A 14,116-nucleotide genomic window follows, 5' to 3' on the forward strand; every position below is an offset into this window, starting at 1 on the left:
GGGGGAGGGTGTAGCTGCTGGGTGTGGGGGAGGGTGTAGCTATTGGGTGTGGGGGGAGTGGTGTAGCTGTTGGGTGTGGGGTGAGTATGTAACTGCTGGGTGTAGGGGAGGGTGATGTAACTGCTGGGTGTGGGGGAGGGTGTAGCTGTTGGGTGTGGGGTGAGTATGTAACTGCTGGGTGTAGGGGAGGGTGATGTAACTGCTGGATGTGGGGGAGGGTGTGGCTGCTGGGTGTGGGGAAGGGTATAGCTGCTGGGTGTGGGGGGAGTGGTGTAGCTGTTGGGTGTATTGGGGATGTAGCTGTGGGTGTGGGGGAGGGTGTAGCTGCTGGGTGTAGGTGGAGGGTGTAGCTGGTGGGTGTAGGGGGGGGTGTAGCTGCTGGTTGTGGGGGAGGGTGTAGCTGCTGGTTGTGGGGGAGGGTGTAGCTGCTGGGTGTGGGGGAGGATGTAGCTGTTGGCTGTGGGGGGAGGGTGTAGCTGTTGGGTGTGGGGGGAGGGTGTAGCTGCTGAGTGTGAGGGAGGGTGTAGCTGCTGGGTGTGGGGGGAGCGTGTAGCTGCTGAGTGTGAGGGAGGGTGTAGCTGCTGGGTGTGGGGGGAGCGTGTAGCTGCTGAGTGTGAGGGAGGGTGTAGCTGCTGGATGTGGGGAGAGGGTGTAGCTGGTGGATGTGGGGGAGGGTGTAGTTGCTGGGTGTGTGGGGGGGGGAGGTGTGTGTGTCACCACTATAAATGGAGAGAGGACAGTACAGCCCCCCAGAGACTGTGGGAAAAAGTATTTTACCCCCTGAGACTGTGTGGAGGATGTGTTTACCCCCGGAGACTCTGTGGAGGATGTGTTTACCCCCTGAGACTGTGTGGAGGATGTGTTTACCCCCGGAGACTGTGTGGAGGATGTGTTTACCCCCGGAGACTGTGTGGAGTATGTATTTACCCCCGGAGACTGTGTGGAGTATGTATTTACCCCCGGAGACTGTGTGGAGTATGTGTTTACCCCCGGAGACTGTGTGGAGTATGTGTTTACCCCCGGAGACTGTGTGGAGTATGTGTTTACCCCCGGAGACTGTGTGGAGTATGTGTTTACCCCCGGAGACTCTCTGGGAGAGGAAGTGTTTGCCCCGTAGAGATCGTAAGGAGGAAGTATTTGACCCCGGAGATTGTGTGGGGGGGAGAGGGAGGGGAGGGGGAGGTATATATATATATCTCCCCCGAGAGAGTCTGGGGGGAGGGGAGGAGAGGGAGAGAGTGGCATTTAACCCCCGGAGATTCAGGGGGAGCAAGCCATTTCACCCACTGAACCACTGAGAGAACGCCCAGGCTAAGATACAGACCCACAGACACCATCTAGACTTACGTGTTTGTGAAGAAAAAAATAAGAAAAAAAAACCAACATAGCAACCCCTTAAGTCATATTGACTCTCACGTTGGCATGGGGGAAGGGAGGGGGGTGGGGGGGCGGGCCCCAGATACACGGGGGTGTCAGGGGGCTTACTAGGGCCAGGACTGGGGCGTGGGGGGGGGCTGGGGAGGGAGGGGACCCCCACCCCTCCTCCGCGACCCATCACACACACACACACACACACACACACACACACGGGGGACTTCCTCAAGCGTGTGTGTGTGTGTGTGTGTGTGTGTGTGTGTGTGTGTCTGGGGGCTCAGTATACGCACGGCAGTCGTCGTGTGCACACACACGCGCGCGCGCCTGCTCGTGTCTCTCCCCCTTCTCTCCTCCTCCTCCCCTCACACTCCCCTCCCCCCCACGCTGTGCACGGCCGTGTGTGGGGTGTGTTTCCCCATCATCACCCATTCCATTCAACACTTCCTCCCCTTCTTCTTCTTCCCCTTTCTCTCTCTCACAGCCTCTCTCTTTTATATTTTCTTCCCCCTTCCTCTTTCCCCTTCTTCCCCTCCCCCTTTCTTCCCTCCTCCTCCTCCTCCTCTTCCTTTTCTTCCCCCCCTCTTCCTCTTCCTTCTCCTCCTTTTCCTCCTCCTCTTCCTTTTCTCCTCTCTCGTCAACGCTGTTGGAGAGAGAGAGAGAGAGAGAGAGAGAGAGAGAGAGAGAGAGAGAGAGAGAGAGAGAGAGACATACATACCCCCCCCTAAGCCAAGAAGAGGAGAGAGGATGTATATATATACATCGGTGTCTATTGTGGCCATTAGCCTGGACTCCTTCTAAAAAGGGGGGGTGGGGTGGGTGTTGGCGCCCCTGGAACGCGAGATCAAACGCGAGATCAAACGCGAGATCAAACGCTGGAAAAGTTATAATACAGAAAGGAGAAAAGGAAGAAAAAAGAGAAAGAGAGAGAGAGAGAGAGTGTGTGTCTCTATATATACATTTATATATATATACATTCATATACATTTTATATACGCGGAATAAACTCAATCAATTTATAGTGACGGAAATATATATAAATATATATATATATATTTTTTATATATATATATTTGGGTCTTAGATTTATTCCTTCGAATTTATTCTTCCCCCACACTATACCCCCCCACACCACACCCCCACACCGCGAAATAAATCGCCCCTGGATTATTATTCGGCCAAGAAGAGAGACGAGAAAGAGAGAGACAGAGAAAGAGAAGGTAAGTCAATTGTAAACTACTGTAGATTGACGTAGTAAACCACCCTCCCCCTTGTGTAAACCAGTGTGCAGCGAGATGATGGAGACCAGTGTATAGCGAGATATAGACTAGTGTATAGCGAGGAGATGTAGACCAGTGTAGCGAGATTATGTAGACCTGTGTAGCGAGATGATGTAGACCAGTGTAGCGAGGAGATGTAGACCAGTGTAGCAAGGAGATGTAGACCAGTGTAACGAGATGATGTATACCAGTGTAGCGAGGAGATGTAGACCAGTGTAGCGAGGAGATGTAGACCAGTGTAGTGAGATAATGTCGACCAGTGTAGCGAGATGATGTATACCAGTGTAGCGAGATGTAGACTAGTGTAGCAAGATGATCTAGACCAGTGTAGCAAGATGTAGACCAGTGTAACGAGATGATGTATACCAGTGTAGCGAGGAGATGTAGACCAGTGTAACGAGATGATGTAGACCAGTGTAGCGAGATAACGTAGACCAGTGTAGCAAGGAGATGTAGACCAGTGTAACGAGATGATGTATACCAGTGTAGCGAGGAGATGTAGACCAATGTAACGAGATGATGTAGACTAGTGTAGCGAGGTGATGTAGACCAGTGTAACGGGATGATGTAGACCAGTGTAGCGAGGAGATGTAGACCAGTGTAGCGAGATGTAGACCAGTGTAGCGAGGAGATGTAGACCAGTGTAGCGAGATGATGTAGACCAGTGTAGCGAGATTATGTAGACCAGTGTAGCGAGATTATGTAGACCAGTGTAGCAAGGAGATGTAGACCAGTGTAGCGAGATGTAGACCAGTGTAGCGAGGAGATTAGTACCCGTAAACTCCTCTTGTTATGATGTAGAACGCTTCTTATGCCACTGTATTGCGGTGTGTAAACCATAGTCCCCACGACGTAGGATGCATGTAAACCATTGTCCCACGGCGTATGATGCATGTAAACCACTGCACGGTGGCGTATGTCGCCTTTGAACCGGTGGCACATGGCGTATAACGCATGTAGACTAGTTTGCTACGGCGTACAACACATGTAAACCATTGTGAAATGGCGTAAAAGGCCTGTAAACCATTATTCTATGGCGTATAACGCATTTGACTCAGTGTACTATGAAGTATGACGCATGTAAACCGTTGTGATATGGCGTATAATACATGTAAACCACAGTACTATGTAAACCACAGTATAATGGCGTATGACGCCTGTAGATTACTGTATGAAGGTGTATAACCCCTGTAACCTACTGTACTATGGCGTATACCTCCTGTACTCTATAGTACTGTGGCGTATAACGCCCGTAAACTATTGTGCTATTGGCGTATAACTCCTGTAATCTGTTGTATTATGGCGTATGACGTCTGTATGTATCACTGTATTATGACATATAGCACTGTAAACCATTGTATCATAGAGTATGACGCATGTAAACCACTGCAATCTACCATACTAAGCATGTAAACCACTGCACTCTGGCTTATTACGCCTGTAAACTACTATGGCGTATGAGTCTTTAAAACACGGTACTGTGGCGTATACCTTTAGTATACCTACCACATTATGATGAAGTGTAAACTACAATTCGTAAAAGACTCATCACCTGTAAACCAACCTTGGTGTAATGGCCGTAAACTACTGTAGCGTATGGTCTTAGACATGGAAACCAGTTGGTCACGGAAGACATCCAACGAAGCGTAGTATAGTATCCGTAAACCCATGTTGAATATAGTCTACACCTTTCCCACCTCCCCTTGTGTAAACTCATCTGGCCCACGTAAACCTCCCCTTAACACAGTAGGTCTTATGAAATGACACCTGACCTGCTGTAAACCCATGGCGGTGTGAAGTCTTACGCGTGTAAACCCAGTGTAAACCCCTGGTTGAACAGGGGGATGTGGGGAGAAAAGCGTGACAGAAATTGAGTAGGGGGGAGAGAGAGAGATGTGTACGTTCGTTTGTTTAGGTTAATTTCTTGTGGGGGTGTTGAAGTTACTGGGGAGAGGAAACCCCAGGGGTGAGTGTTAACCTCCCCCAGGGGTGAGTGTTAACCTCCCCCAGGGGTGAGTGTTAACCTCCCCCAGGGGTGTGTTAACCTCCCCAGGGTGAGTAAACCCCAGGGGTGAGTGTTAACCTCCCCCAGGGGTGAGTGTTAACCTCCCCAGGGGTGAGTGTTAACCTCCCCAGGGGTGAGTGTTAACCTCCCCAGGGTGAGTGTTAACCTCCCCCAGGGGTGAGTGTTAACCTCCCCCAGGGGTGAGTGTTAACCTCCCCAGGGGTGAGTGTTAACCTCCCCAGGGTGAGTGTTAACCTCCCCAGGGGTGAGTGTTAACCTCCCCAGGGGTGAGTGTTAACCTCCCCCAGGGGTGAGTGTTAACCTCCCCCAGGGGTGAGTGTTAACCTCCCCAGGGGTGAGTGTTAACCTCCCCCAGGGGTGAGTGTTAACCTCCCCCAGGGGTGTGTTAACCTCCCCCAGGGGTGAGTGTTAACCTCCCCAGGGTGAGTGTTAACCTCCCCCAGGAGTGAGTGTTAACCTCCCCCAGGGGTGAGAGTTAACCTCCCCCAGGGTGAGTGTTAACCTCCCCCAGGGGTGAGTGTTAACCTCCCCAGGGTGAGTGTTAACCTCCCCCAGGGGTGAGTGTTAACCTCCCAGGGGTGAGTGTTAACCTCCCCCAAGGGTGAGTGTTAACCTCCCCCAGGGGTGAGTGTTAACCTCCCCAGGGGTGAGTTAACCTCCCCCAGGGGTGAGTGTTAACCTCCCCAGGGGTGAGTGTTAACCTCCCCCAGGGGTGAGTGTTAACGTCCCCAGGGGTGAGAGTTAACCTCCCCAGGGGTGAGTGTTAACCTCCCAGGGGTGAGAGTTAACCTCCCCCAGGGGTGAGTGTTAACCTCCCCAGGGGTGAGTGTTAACCTCCCCCAGGGGTGAGTGTTAACCTCCCCAGGGGTGAGAGTTAACCTCCCCAGGGGTGAGTGTTAACCTCCCCCAGGGGTGAGAGTTAACCTCCCCCAGGGGTGAGTGTTAACCTCCCCAGGGGTGAGTGTTAACCTCCCCCAGGGGTGAGTGTTAACCTCCCAGGGGTGAGAGTTAACCTCCCCAGGGGTGAGTGTTAACCTCCCAGGGGTGAGTGTTAACCTCCCCCAGGGGTGAGTGTTAACCTCCCCCAGGGGTGAGTGTTAACCTCCCCAGGGGTGAGTGTTAACCTCCCCAGGGGTGAGTGTTAACCTCCCCCAGGGGTGAGTGTTAACCTCCCCAGGGTTGGGGATACTCCCCACTGGCCTCTTCTCCCCTAACCTCTCCCCTCTCTCTTTTCCCCCCCTTCAAATGCTAGTGGGATGGGAAGAAGGAGGGAGTGGATGGGGGGGTGTGGGGGTTGTTGGAATGGGGAGAGATAGAGAGAGAGAGAGAGAGAGAGAGAGAGAGAGAGAGAGAGAGAGAGAGAGAGAGAGAGAGAGAGAGAGGGTGTGGGGGTAGGGGGGGGTGGTTGTTGGGAGGGGAGAGAGAGAGAGAGAGAGAGAGAGAGAGAGAGAGAGAGAGAGAGACTTTTGCTCAGTCTTGTCTCTCTTCCGTCTCTCTTTCTCTTACACACACCCCTTCCATCTCTGCTTCCTTCAAAATCCCTTCCTCTCTCACTTCTTTCATTCTGCCATCATTTCATTCCCATGATGATGATGGAAGTGTGACTCAATGTATTCTCTCTCTCTCTCTCTCTCTCTCTCTCTCTCTCTCTCTCTCTCTCTCTCTTACACACACCCCTTCCATCTCTGCTTCCTTCAAAATCCCTCCCTCTCTCACTTCTTTCATTCTGCCATCATTTCATTCCCATGATGATGATGGAAGTGTGACTCAATGTATTCTCTCTCTCTCTCTCTCTCTCTCTCTCTCTCTCTCTCTCTCTCTCTCTCTCTCTCTCTCTCTCTCTCTCCTTCTTTCTCACTTCCATCAATTCTGGACTTCATTCACAAGTGGTCCATCTCGCTTCCATCACTATACCATCACATTCATCCTTCTACTTTCAACCCATTCTTTCATTCTCTCTCTCTCTCTCTCTCTCTCTCTCTCTCTCTCTCTCTCTCTCTCTCTCTCTCTCTCTCTCTCTCTCTCTCTCTCTCCGTTGCAAACAGTACACCACACAACAGGACAACAGAAAGGGGATGGGGGGGGATTGGAGGGGAAAGCTGGAGGAGGATGGGGGGGTGTTGTTACTACTCCATTAACAGAAGTGGTACAACGGAAGGGGGGGAGGGGGTCCCACGTACCGTTAGTGGAAGGGTACGGGGTAGGGAGGGGGGAGGGGAGGGGGGGGAGGGTACGTGGTACACAACTGTACCGTTCACAGATGTTCTTTAGGGGGGGAGGGGGGGTGTTCTGGTGGGGATGTTCTTCAGGAGGTGTTCTTCTGGGTGGGATGTTATGAGGGGGGGTGTTCTAGGGGGGGTGTTGATGTGGAGGGGATGTTCTGGAGGTGTTCTGGTGAAAGTGTTCTTCTGGGTGGGATGTTCTTCTGGTTGAGATGTTCTTCTGGTTGAGATGTTCTTCTGGGTGGGGTGTTCTGAGGGGGGTTGGTTGTTCTTGGGGGTGTTCTGGAGGTGTTCTTCTGGGTGGGATGTTATGAGGGGGGGTGTTCTGGGGGTATTATAGTGGGGGTGTTCAGTGGATGGTAGGAGGCGTTATTGATGTATTGGGTTCAAGATGCGATTGTAGTGGGGGTTATATAGGAGGGGTTAGAGCTATAGTGGAGGGGTTATAGGAGTGCTCTCTCTCTCTCTCTCTCTCTCTCTCTCTCTCTCTCTCTCTCTCTCTCTCTGGGATCATGTCACTACAGTAATAGTAGGGGGTGATGGGTGTGGGTGGGAAGGTGATGTTGTTGCGTGGGGGGGGAGAAGAAGGGGAAGGGGAGGAGGGGGAGGCGATTCGCTCGACCCGAAACAAACCCCCCCCCACGCTAATCCCCCCCACCACACCACCCCCTCCTAACCCACCCCCCCTTCATCATGCCAGTTTCCCAACACCCACTACGCAATCATAGCCACCTCCCTCCCTTCCTCCCTCCCACTCCATTAACATAGCCAGCCAGCCAACCCCCACCCCCCCTCCCCTTCCCCTCCCTCCCATAACACAGCGACATCCTGTTACACCCCTTTCCCATCATAGTCTACCCCCCCTCCCCTCCCCTCCCCATGTACATTCCACCCCCATCCCGCAATACACACACCTTCGCCTCCCCCCCCCCCCCCACACACACACACACACACACATACACACACACATACACACACACACACACACACACACACACACACACACACATACACACACACATACACACACACACACACACACACATACACACACACATACATACACACACACACACACACACACACACACACATACACACACACATACACACACACATACACACACACATACACACACACACACACACACATACACACACACATACACACACACACACACACACACATACACACACACATACACACACACATACACACACACACATACACACACACATACACACACACACACACACATACACACACACATACACACACACACACACACACACATACACACACACATACACACACACATACACACATACACACACACATACACACACACACACACACACACACACACACATACACACATACACACACACATACACACACACACACACACACAGTGTGGAATTCCAATCCACTTCTGGCCCCAATCACTATTCTAATCTATTCTAATCAGTATCGGACAGCCGATAAGGGATTGGTTAGGGGGGGAGGGGGAGGGGGGAGGGGGAGGAGGGGGGGGGGGGGGAGACCTTAGTGGTATTAGATAGTGCTTATCTTCGTATCTCCCTCCCCTCCTTCCCCCCTCCTTCCCTCCTCCTTCCCTCCTTTCCCTTCCCTTCACGCGCCCCTCCCCTTCCCTCCCTCCCTCCCTGGGGTTCTCCAATCCCCAATCATACAGATGGAACCTAACCCTGAAAAACGCCCCCCCTCTCCCTCTAATCTTCACCCCCTTTCACTGGTGTGGGATTGGTTGATTGGGGAGCCGGGGGGATTAGAGGGGAGGGGGGTGAGGGGGTGGGGGGTCTTTTGCGTATATGACCCCCCCTCCCCAACCTTCCCCCTCACGGTGCATGATTGTGAGAGATTAGGGCGGACACCCCCCCTCCCCCCAATCCCTCCCTCTCCCCCAATCCCTGATTGGGGGAGAGGGGGGGGGGTACGACATGGTCGTACGGCTAGAGCGACTGTTGGGGGGCGAGGAACGCACGCTATACGCACACTATACGCCACGGCCAGTGTTGTACGCCGCCTTTACGCACCACACCCCACACCACACCCCCCCCCTTTCTCCTCCTTTCCCCCTCCTCCTCCTTCCACCCCTCCCCCCCTCCCCCTTCCCCATCTTGACTATTGAATGATCTCTGGGGGAAGGGAGGGGGGTAACGTAGGGGACTCTGGGGGAGGGAAGGGGAGTAGGAGGGGGAGAGGGGGGTAGGAGGGGGAGAGGAGGGGGAAGGGGATTCTTCCCCCCTCCCCCTTACTCTAACGATAGAGAAGTGGTGGTGGATTGTATGATACAGCGACGCCAAATACACCAAAATACATCTCCCATCTAGACACATCGCCTACGCCAAATACAGCCACCTCTGCGCCTGCTATACAACAGCATCTACGCCAAATACATCTGCCCCCGCTACGCCAAATAGACACCCTCGCCTATACGCAGAATACATCGACTTGTACGCGGAATACAGCTGTTACGCATCATACAGCAAGGCAGAATACATCTCTCTACGCGCTCCTGGGGGGGGGGGGCCCCTGGGGGAGCTGAGGGAGGGGGAGGCGCGGGGGGGATGGGGGTGAGGGGGATGGGGATTGTGGGGGTTGGGGGGGTTGCCAACAGCTGACTGTGGGGGTGGGGGGGGGGGTTGTGGGGGTTGGTGGGGGGGAAGAGGAAGTGATGCAAGACCATGTTAAGCCACAGGCGATGCACTTAAGATCGATGACCCGGGGGGTTTATTTCACATGGGGGGACCATACTGCACCACACTCCCCCCCCATCAAGTCCTGTGGCCACTTCAGCGCCGGCTGCAGGAGGACAGAGGCGCCCATGTGTGGTGTGGGGCCCCCCGCCCCGCCCCGCCCCGCCCCGCCACCTGCAGGACCCCCCAGTGCCTCTCAGACGCCCCGTCAACAGACCGGGTGCACAAGGCCACCACCACCGAAGGGTCTTTAGTCCCTCAAGCACAGCTCTTGAGGAAGGTCAGGTCAGGGGCCAGGCGCCCTCCTTTAGCCAAGGGTCGTACCGTCGTGCTCAAGGGGGTTGTATTTTGGTCCTCAAGGGTCGTACCGTCGTGCTCAAGGGTTGTCTTTGGTCCTAAAGGGTCGTACCGTCGTGGTCAAAGGGGTTGTATTTTGGTCCTCAAGGGTCGTACCGTCGTGCTCAAGGGTTGTCTTTGGTCCTAAAGGGTCGTACCGTCGTGCTCAAGGGTCGTATGTTGTATTCAAGGGTCGAACCGTCATGCTCAAGGGCCGTATGTTGTATTCAAGGGTCGTACCGTCATGCTCAAGGGTCGTATGTTGTACTCATGGGTCGTATGTTGTCCTCAAGGGTCGTACCGTCGTGCTCAAGGGTCGTATGTTGTACTCATGGGTCGTATGTTGTCCTCAAGGGTCGTACCGTCGTGCTCAAGGGTCGTATGTTGTATTCAAGGGTCGTATGTTGTCCTCAAGGGTCGTACCGTCGTGCTCAAGGGTCGTATGTTGTACTGAAGGGTCGTATGTTGTACTCAAGGGTCGTACCGTCGTGCTCAAGTGTCGTATGTTGTACTCAAGGGTCGTACCGTCGTGCTCAAGTGTCGTATGTTGTACTCAAGGGCCGTCTTGTGCTCAGAGGTCGTATTTTGTCCTCATGGATCTTATTGTCATCCTCAAGGGTCGTATTGTCGTCCTCAAGCGTCGTATGTTGGCCTCAAGGGTCGTATTGTCGTGCTCAAGGGTCGTATTTTTGTCCTCAAGGGTCGTATTGTCGTCTTCAAATAGTCTACACTGAAATCATATAGAAATATAATCATTTAACTTAATCAAGTCTTATACCAATGATTCCAATATAATTCATCTTACTGTCCATTCTTTCCTGGCTCTAATACGAGTTCTTTTTCTCGTACCGAACATATTTCCAATCTTAATTCAGACCTCTGCTGCATCTCGGAATGGGAAATCAACAACCTGGCTAAATTTTTAGAATGTCAAAAATACATTTCTCGACCAATATCTCTCCATGAATATCCCTCATTTCCTGTTATTTAACTCAAATATGGTGTATCACTGGAACCACTGGAATACCTTGGTGTATCACTGGAACCACTGGAATGCCTTGGTGTACCACTGGAATACCTTGGTGTATCACTGGAATACCTTGGTGTACCACTGGAATGCTTTGGTGTACCACTGGAACCACTGGAATACCTTGGTGTACCACTGGAACCACTAGAATACCTTGGTGTACCACTGGAACCACTGGAATGCCTTCGTGTACCACTGGAGCCACTGGAATGACTGGGTGTATCGTGATGTATACCTGGAGCCACTGAAATGTCTTGAGTGTACACCAAAGAACCACTGGAAGGTCTGACTGTACATCTGGAACCACTGAAATGTCTGAGTGTACACCAAGGAACCACTGGAAGGTCTGAGTGGACACCTAGGAACCACTAGAAGGTCTGAGTGTACACCTAGGAACCACTAGAAGGTCTAAGTGTACACCTAGGGACCACTGGAAGGTCTGAGTTTACACCTAGGGACCACTGGAAGGTCTGGATGTATACTTGGGGCCCCTGGAAAGTCTTGATGTACACCTAGAAACCACTGTAAGGTGTAAGTGTACAGCCAAGTGTACACCTGGAAGGTCTGAGTGTACACCTAGGAACCACTGGAAAGTCTAAGTGTACTGCCAAGTGTACACCTGGAAAGACCAGAGGTTCCAGGAAGGTCTGGGCCCTGACCTGCTCCCACAAAGGGGGCCCCCATCCTATAATTAAGGGACGTGGGGGAGGGGGAACTGTGTAACGTAGTGGCACTGGAAGGTATAGTGCCAGTGTGCCCACTGTGGTGGGAAAAGGAGGGGGAGGAAGGGGGAAAAAGGGGGAAATGGGGAAGAGGGGGGGGGACATAATGCCCAGCATCCGGGTCGTGGGTTCTCCCCCTTTCCCCTCCCCCCACCCCGTCTTCGCAAGTCTCCTCCCCCTCCCTCCCCTCCCCTCCCCCCTGAAGGACGGGGAGGGGAAGGGGAGAAGGGGGAGACAAGAAAGATGTTAGATGATGGGGTGTTCTTCTTCCCCCCTTCCCCCTCCCCCTTCCCCCACCCTTCTCCCCCTCCCCCTGAAGGACGGCCGGGGAGGGGGGGAGACAAGAAAAATTAGATGATGGCGTGTTCTTCTTCCCCCCTTCCCCCTCCCCCTTCCCCCACCCTTCTCCCCCTCCCCCCTGAAGGACGGCCGGGAAGGGGGGGAGACAAGAAAGATGTTAGATGATGGGGTGTTCTTCTTCCCCCCTTCCCCCTCCCCCTTCCCCCACCCTTCTCCCCCTCCCCCTGAAGGACGGCCGGGGAGGGGGGGAGACAAGAAAAATTAGATGATGGGGTGTTCTTCTTCCCCCTCCCCCTCTCCCCCTCTCCTCTCCCTTCCCCCTTCTGGACGTGTTTGGTGCCATCTGTCATTGACAGGTGGGCGTGGGAGGTGGCCACCTGAGACAGGTCAAGCCCTCCCGATGGAGAACACTGATCCTGGAGAACAGATGGGTGGAATACGTTATAACAAAGAAGAACACTTGTTCTTCGTCTGTGTATCAAAGAAGAACACTTGTTCTTCGTCTCTGTATCAAAGAAGAACACTTGTTCTTCGTCCCTGTATCATAGAAGAACACTTGTTCTTCGTCCCTGTATCAAAGAAGAACACTTGTTCTTCGTCCCTGTATCATAGAAGAACACTTGTTCTTCGTCCCTGTATCAAAGAAGAACACTTGTTCTTCGTCTCTGTATCAAAGAAGAACACTTGTTCTTCGTCCCTGTATCCAAAGAAGAACACTTTTTTTTCTTCGTCCCTGAAATCATAGAAAACACTTGTTCTCGTCCCTGTATCAAAGAAGAACACTTGTTCTTCGTCCCTGTATCAAAGAAGAACACTTGTTCTTCGTCCCTGTATCATAGAAGAACACTTGTTCTTCGTCCCTGTATCAAAGAAGAACACTTGTTCTTCGTCCCTGTATCAAAGAAGAACACTTGTTCTTCGTCCCTGTATCATAGAAGAACACTTGTTCTTCGTCCCTGTATCAAAGAAGAACACTTGTTCTTCGTCCCTGTATCAAAGAACACTTGTTCTTCGTCTCTGTGTCAAAGCAGAACACTTGTTCTTCGTCTCTGTATCAAAGAAGAACACTTGTTCTTCGTCTCTGTGTCATAACATCTGTCTTCATGGATGAACCCATCTCCTCCCCCCCCTATTTCCTCTTTCCCTCCCCCTTCCTTTCCTATCCCCCATCCCATTCCCACACCCTCTCCCATTGTCCCCCTTCCCCCCTTCCCTCCCCCCTTCCCAAGTGAGAGAAATCCAGATGGTGTAGGAAGAGGAGCGAGTGAGAGAGGGAGAGTCTCTCTCTCTCTCTCTCTCTCTCTCTCTCTCTCTCTCTCTCTCTCTCTCTCTCTCTCTCTCTCTCTCTCTCTCTCTCCCATCCCTAGCGCAGGTTCCACTGTTAAAATGTCAGTTGATTGTGCCTTGAATCTTGGTGGGGGGGGGGGGGGGCGCTCCCCCAGGTCGAGAGGTGATCTGGGGGAGTGGGAAGGGAGGGGGAGTGTGTGGAAAAGGGGGAAAGGTTTGTGGAATGGAGGAGGAGGGATGTGGGTGGAAAGGGGTTAGGGTTAAGTAATAGGGAAGAGGTTGTATGTGTGTGTGTGTGTGTGTGTGTTGTGTGTGTGGAAAGGGTTAGAGTTGTGGAATGGAGAGAAGAGGGATGTGTGTGTGTGTGTGGAAGAGGTTTAAGGTTGTGGAATGGAGAAGGATAGATACATGGGTGTGGGAGAGGGAATGTGGGTTTGTGGAAAGCGGGAAGGTTGACTTTCAAAAGAAATGGACAAAAAGGATTCGAACCCTGACATAAAAAGGAAAAAAGAAAAACGGCAAAAATGAATTTGCCAAATGATCGTTGGGTTAGAATGTTGAAAAGGTCAGGGAGATAAGAAGGTCAACACAGAGAGAGAGAGAGAGAGAGAGAGAGAGAGAGAGAGAGAGAGAGAGAGAGAGAGAGAGAGAGGCTAGAGATGTGGGAGGGGGGGAAAGGCAAGACACCATTTCAGAATTCCCTTCCTTTTCCAAACGTCTTTCCCTCCCCCCCTCCCCTCTCCCCCCTTCCCCCTCGCCCCCCCTGGGAGACCCCGTTGGTCCAGTGGGGTGGGGGTGGGTTTCTCCAGATGTTCTCAATATGTGCGT

The 14,116-nt window shown here is 52.5% G+C and overlaps 1 protein-coding gene across 2 annotated transcripts in view; it reads left to right on the forward strand.

Annotated features, from left to right (window-relative positions):
- Nucleotides 1-1,656: 1,656 nt before the first annotated feature.
- Nucleotides 1,657-14,116, forward strand: part of LOC139764301 (uncharacterized) — a 256,009-nt gene continuing 243,549 nt past the window's right edge. Inside the window, exon 1 of one of the 2 annotated variants that reach the window (XM_071690787.1) lies at nt 1,657-2,591. The gene's annotated coding sequence lies outside the window, so the exon portion shown is untranslated. The remainder of the gene's footprint in view (nt 2,592-14,116) is intronic. The other variant, XM_071690785.1, reaches the window with a different exon arrangement.

This window comes from Panulirus ornatus, chromosome 49, assembly GCF_036320965.1.
Source record: "Panulirus ornatus isolate Po-2019 chromosome 49, ASM3632096v1, whole genome shotgun sequence".
In the NCBI taxonomy this organism is placed as follows: domain Eukaryota; kingdom Metazoa; phylum Arthropoda; class Malacostraca; order Decapoda; family Palinuridae; genus Panulirus; species Panulirus ornatus.